Source organism: Miscanthus floridulus, chromosome 10 (assembly GCF_019320115.1).
Source record: "Miscanthus floridulus cultivar M001 chromosome 10, ASM1932011v1, whole genome shotgun sequence".
NCBI lineage: Eukaryota > Viridiplantae > Streptophyta > Magnoliopsida > Poales > Poaceae > Miscanthus > Miscanthus floridulus.
In genome coordinates, this window is record NC_089589.1 from 141,058,632 (window position 1) to 141,065,287 (window position 6,656).

Sequence of the window (6,656 nt, forward strand, 5' to 3'; positions counted from 1 at the left end):
TCTTTTCCTTATATTATCAAACATAAGAAAGGGAAGGATAATGTGATTGCTGATGCTTTGTCTAGAAGATACACATTGCTGTCTCAACTTGATTGCCGGATTTTTGGTCTTCAATCCATTAAAGAACAATATGCGCTTGATCATGATTTTAAGGATGTGTTGCTTAATTGTAGAGAGGGACGCACATGGAATAAGTTTATGATCAGCGATGGGTTTTTGTTTAGAGCTAACCGCCTATGCATTCCAGTTGGTTCGGTTCATCTTTTGTTGTTGCAGGAGGCACATGGAGGCGGATTGATGGGACATTTTGGTGCCAAGAAGACGGAGGAGGTGCTGTCCACACACTTCTTTTGGCCTAGGATGAGGAGTGATGTGGAGCGGTACGTGGCTCGGTGTGCCACATGTCAAAAAGCTAAGTCGCATTTGAACCCACATGGTTTGTATATGCCTCTTCCTGTTCCTTCTACTCCTTGGGCAGATATATCTATGGATTTTGTGTTGGGATTGCCAAGGACTAAGAGGGGGAGGGATAGTATTTTTGTGGTGGTTGATCGTTTTTCTAAGATGGCACATTTTATTCCTTGTCATAAGAGCGACGATGCTGTTCATATTGCTGACCTTTTCTTTCAAGAAATTGTTCGTTTGCATGGTATGCCTTCTACTATTGTTTCAGATCGTGATGCAAAATTCTTGAGTCATTTTTGGCGCATATTGTGGAATAAATTGGGGACCAAGCTGCTGTTTTCTATAACATGTCATCCCCAAACTGATGGGCAAACTGAGGTTGTGAATCGAACATTGTCCACCATGTTGAGAGCCATTTTGAAGCGCAATTTGAAGATGTGGGAAGAGTGTTTGCCGCATGTGGAGTTTGCATATAACAGGGCGGAACATTCCACCACCAAGGTAAGTCCTTTCCAGGTAGTGTATGGTTTTAACCCCCGTGCTCCTATTGATCTTTTGCCTTTACCTACCACTGAGAGAATACATAGTGATGTTAGAGAGCGTGCTGATTTTATTCATAAGTTGCATGAAACAACTAAAGCAAATATTGAAAGCATGAATGAAAAGTATAGAATTGCTGGTAGTAAAGGTAGAAAAGAGATTAAACTTGAACCGGGTGATTTGGTTTGGTTACATTTAAGAAAAGATAGATTTCCTAAGCTACGTAAGTCTAAATTAATGCCAAGAGCAGCTGGTCCTTATAAGATTATTGAGAAAATAAATGATAATGCATACAAACTTGAGTTGCCACCCGAGTTCGGGGTTAGTCCCACATTTAACATTGCAGATTTGAAACCTTATTTGGGAGAAGAAGATGAGCTTGAGTCGAGGACGACTCCAATTCAAGAGGGGGAGGATGATGAGGACATCACTCCTTTGGATGTACTAGCTGATCCTCCAACCGTCATGCAAGGTCCAATGACCCCGGCTCGAATGCGTCAACTCAATTTACAGGTGAGCTCGTTCTTAAGCGATCCTTTTCATACTTTTGAGAATAGACTACTACCTAATGATGTTATCTTGCTTAAGAACATTGGAGAGGGTCAAGAGGGACTAAGAGGACGTGGAGGAGGTGATGATGACCAGCAAGGATGTCCAACACAAGCCGGAGGCCCAGTCCAACACGAATTCGAGTCTGCCTCGGCCTCCAGGACCAGTCTACCTTAAACTGGTCGCCCAGGACGCATCCGGACTCCGTTTTCAATGATCCACATATGGATGGAAATATAATTTGATAAGGAAGCCAATCCAAGTGGTTTCACATCAAAATCTGTTCGGAATCAACGGGAATCGTCGAAATAAATCAGCATCCAGAATCTGCCAGGGTGCTGCGACACCGTCTTTTGGTCCGTTGGACCATGTATCGAGTTTGGGCCCATTAGGGGCGCGTCCAGGGGTCTTGCATGACCCTAGAGTCTTTATAAACAGCCGCCACCCCTCTATTAGGGTTTGGGTTTTTCTTAGATTATTCTGTCAAGAAACGGTTTCGCCGTTCTTCGGTTTGTGAGACCCCAACTCGTGAGATTAATCATACATTTGCAATTTGGTTGCGATCTTTCTTGTTCTTGCTTGTGTTCTTCGTTGCGTAGGCAGGGATTAGCCTTCTTGGTGAGGTCAACCTGGTCCGTGACTCGGTTGATAACTAGAGAAGCTGTGGTGCTAAGATTGCAGGGTTCGATCTTTCGATCTGAAGCCGGATCGGTGTGTCACTCTCCGCCACAACGATAGTTACCATCACCTGACGGAAGATCGGGATCCCCGTCTCCATTATTGGGATCCTACAGCTCTGTATCCCCGTCGAACAGGGAAGACTTCTGCTAAGCGACATCCACGGTGGGGTCTGCGGTCACCATGTCGCACAGAGAGCCTTGGTTGGGAACGCATTCTAACAGGGCTTCTACTGGCCCACTGCGGTAGCTGATGCCGAGCAAATCGTACGCACCTACGAAGGTTGTCTGTACTACGCTCGGCAAACTCACCTCCCTGCCCAGGCACTCCAGATGATCCCCGTCACATGGCCCTTCACGGTCTGGGGGCTTGATCTGGTTCGGCCTCTCAAAAAGGCACCCGGGGGCTACACCCACTTGCTTGTCACTATAGACAAGTTCACAAAATGGATCGAAGCTCAGCCGATCTCCATGATCAAGTCCGAGCAAGCTGTTTTGTTCTTCCTCGACATCATCCATCGCTTCGGAGTACCAAACTCCATCATCATAGATAATGGCACGCAGTTCACCGGAAAGAAATTCATTCGATTCTGCGATGAACAACACATCCACGTCAATTGGGCTGCTATCGTGCACCCCCCCAACGAATGGGCAGGTCGAGCGTGCAAATGGCATGCTCCTATAGGGCCTTAAACCTAGGATCTTCAATCGGTTGAACAAGTTTGGCACACGCTGGGTCGCTGAGCTCCCTGCGGTGCTCTGGAGCCTGAGGACAACTCCTAGCCGGGCAACCGGCTACACACCTTTCTTCATAGTCTACGGTTTCGAGGCCATCCTCTCGATGGACCTCGACTATGGAGCGCCAAGGATCAGAGCATACGATGAGCGAGGAGCCGAGGCATCCCATGAAGACGCCATGGACCAACTAGACGAAGCTTGTGACATCGCCCTCCTCCGTTTAGCCAAGTACCAACAGGCATTGCGATGGTACCACGGTCGATGGGTGCGGAATCGAGCCTTCAACATTGGGGACCTTGTCCTTCGCCTTGTACAGAGCAACAAAGATTGCCACAAGCTCTCCCCACCCTGGGACGGGTTGTACGTCATTGCGGAAGAACTCTGGCTAGGCGCCTACAAGTTGAAAACCATCGACGATAAGGCCTTCACCAACGCCTAGAACATTGAACAACTACGTCGTTTTTATCCTTAATAAACGCATACTTTCCCTTATCAAGTTTTTATCTTCAGAGATCCCCGACCTTTAGTGACATCCGACCCCTACAAATTGTGAGGGGTCGGACCTCACTCGGGGGCTGATATAAGTGATACAAGTATGTTTATCTTACAAACACTGCATGTGTTACCTTTGCAAACATTCTCTAAAAGTTTTCCATTCTTCTTGTAACAAGTCCTAAGGGCTAGGATTTCGGGAATCAATTCTGAGTACAACTGGTAGGACTGCGGGAAACCCACGCCCCAGCGGCTACGACCTCCTTGCTCACCAGCGTGATCAGAATTGATTCACCTGCACTCCAAGTTTTTGCGACCTGGACTATGGGATGAGTCGGAAGGCACCGAAACCTCTTATACAAAAGAAAAGAGGAAGCTGAAAAGCTGTTTGTCGTAGCGAAAGTCAAAAACTTATGCATTTTTCCGCACAAAATTGATTGCCTACAAAGTGATCCCATCACGAAAAGGACTAATGTATTCACAAATACAAAAGACTATTCACTCGAGGACTCCCCCACAAACTTATTCGATTACAGTTTCTGACTAGCCCTACTACGAGTACTGCTACGGTCGCCGCGCCACGCTCTCCATTAGTGACGCCCTACCGTTCCGCGGGATCCTCGAAGGCACCGTCCTCTACAAACGTCAAGCACCACGTCAGCAACTATGGTGCCATCCTCAGGGCGTCCAGGGACTATGCCATCATCATCAATCGTGACCTTAACAACAGCGCCCCCGCCAAGGCGTCCAAGGACTACGCCATCGTCATCAGCCGCAACCCTGACAATGGTGTCTGGGCAGGGGGCGTCTCCCACCAAGGAAAGGCCGCAACGAACGACGGCAAGGCCGATGATGCTTGGCACCCTCCAGTGCTCCTCCTCCTTTGGCAGCAGTGGCCCCTTCTTAGCAAAGACGGCCTACACCATCTCATCTACGTTGGATGACCCCCAGCTCGACATCACGCTCTGGATTCACCGGCAGATCTGTGAGCTTTTCTCTCCCTGGCATTACCCTCTCTCACTTAGGACCCGCCACGACGCACGAACTCATTCGGTGGAAAGGAAGGAGAAGAGGTAGCAGCTCAGAAGCAGGCGAAGGAGTGGGGCGAGAACTCCCCTCCCCCTCCCTATTTAAGGAAGAGGCGTAGCAACTAGGGAAAGGCGAACGGTTGGGACGAAAAACTCTCTACCTTCCCCTATTCAATACAGGTGGGAGATCAATGCTGATGGGAATATGAGGGGACGCGCCTGGACTGACAGGACATGCTCTGATCGACAAGACGTCGCCTGGTCAAACAGGACGTTGCCTGGCCAAACAGGACATTGCCTGGGAGTGGCCCGCCACTAATGCACACCAGGCGCGAGAACCAGGGCACACTCGCATGTAGATGACTCTCTGCTTCCCCAGGCAGGACCATGGAATGACCCGATGGGGGAGGTCCCATCGGGCCTCCTGGGTCAATCGAATGACCCAGGCAAAACAATGAACGAACGACCGCAGAAAGATAAGCACCTCTGTTTCCTTGCTTTGCGCATTAATTTCATTACCGAGTTTCCGACCCCAGCAACAGCAGGGGCACGGACATCGCTCGGGGGCTACCGAGAGTGTCTACCTATTTAGACATCCTCCTCGCCTGACCCCTCCTTACGTTTAAAACCGGAAGCACGGCGTGTGGGTATAAAACTTTGAATACAACTGGACGAACCGCCAGACCCTACGCTCTGATGGCTACGGTGTTTTTGTTCACCGGCATAATTGAATTTACAGCTCCCCACACCACAAGCTTTGGCTCCTACCTTCCCAAGAGGGGTTTGGTGGGGGGCCTCCTACATAATGTCCTTCAAGGAGAAGCTGTCAGGTTGCCTAAAATCAATCGAACAAATCAGATCGCCACCGAGAGATAGAAATAAAAAATGGCAATGTTTATGCAGGTTACACCGACCTCATCGCAGACGTCGGACCCGAACCCCGCACTGACATATTTGGTAAAAGCTTCCCGTCGCTCACACCACTAGGGTAACATTATCGACCCCCCGCTTTCGTTTTAATTAAATTATACGCTAAATCCATACATCCAAACGTTGCATATGCAAATCCCTGCATCTCAACACTTCGTGTCGCGTCACAAAGCCACAGCTGCCTCATTCAATATGAGCGGCGACCGATCGAGGTTCGAAGGCCGGCCCGCGAAGGGCTCAAGGCCGCCTCGCGTCAAATAGAGCCAGGGGAGAAAAATAGAGATGAGCCCCAGCGGCCTTGCCCAACCTCGCTCAAAAGCAGACAGAGACATCTCGACCTTTTTCGTTCGATTCTAACCCTGAGCCAAACCCACAGAATCTCCATCGAGGAGAGGCCAACGGGCCACCTGAGCCTATCGAACGGCTTGGGCATCTGCTGGGAGGCGGGTTAAGAAGTAGTGAAATGCCACATGAGGGCTCTACCGACCCCATCAGCGAATGATGGACCCGGATTTCACACGAACATACCCGTTAGCGAGCTCATTGAGCGCGACACTCGAGCCATCGAGGCAAGTATCGTCAACTTGGCCCCTCTAGCTATGGAAACCGAGGATAGGGTAACACGCAAAACATGGCCGACCCCTATCAGACCCTAAGGGGCTCGGGGGCTCGAGTCGCTCGATCCAAGATCGAGCGACCGAGGTTCGAAGGCTGACCCGCGAAGGGTCCGGGGCTGCCTTGCGTCGAACAAGAGCTAGGGGAGAAAACATAGATGAGCCTCAGCGGTCTTTGCCCAGCCGCATTGAGACAGGTAGGGTCATCTCAACCTTCTAGTTCAATCCAGCCTCTAGCCGAGACCATAGAATCCCCATTGAGGGGGAATCCATTGGAAGGCGGGCCAAGGAGGAACGGAACGCCACCCGAGGGCTTTTGCCGACCCTGTCGCAAAGCAAATAGGACCGGATTCCATCCGTGCATCCCCGTTAGCGAGCTCATAAAGCACGTCACTCGAGCCATCGAGGCAAGCGACGTCGCCTTAACCCCTCCAGTTGCGAAAAACCGTTGATGGGGCGACAGTCGCAAAACGAGCCGGCCCTTGACCAAATCCCCACCACACGCGGGGGCTTGGGGAAGGCCAAACCAGCGATAAGGCCAAACGCACGGTGACGCAGCGATCGCCAAAGTCCTAAGTAAGGGGTACGCGCAAATACAAACGTAAGTTCACTACCCTCGCTCCGGTCTCCAGTAACATCCGACCCCAGCGACCACAAGGGGTTGGATCTCACTCGGGGGCTGA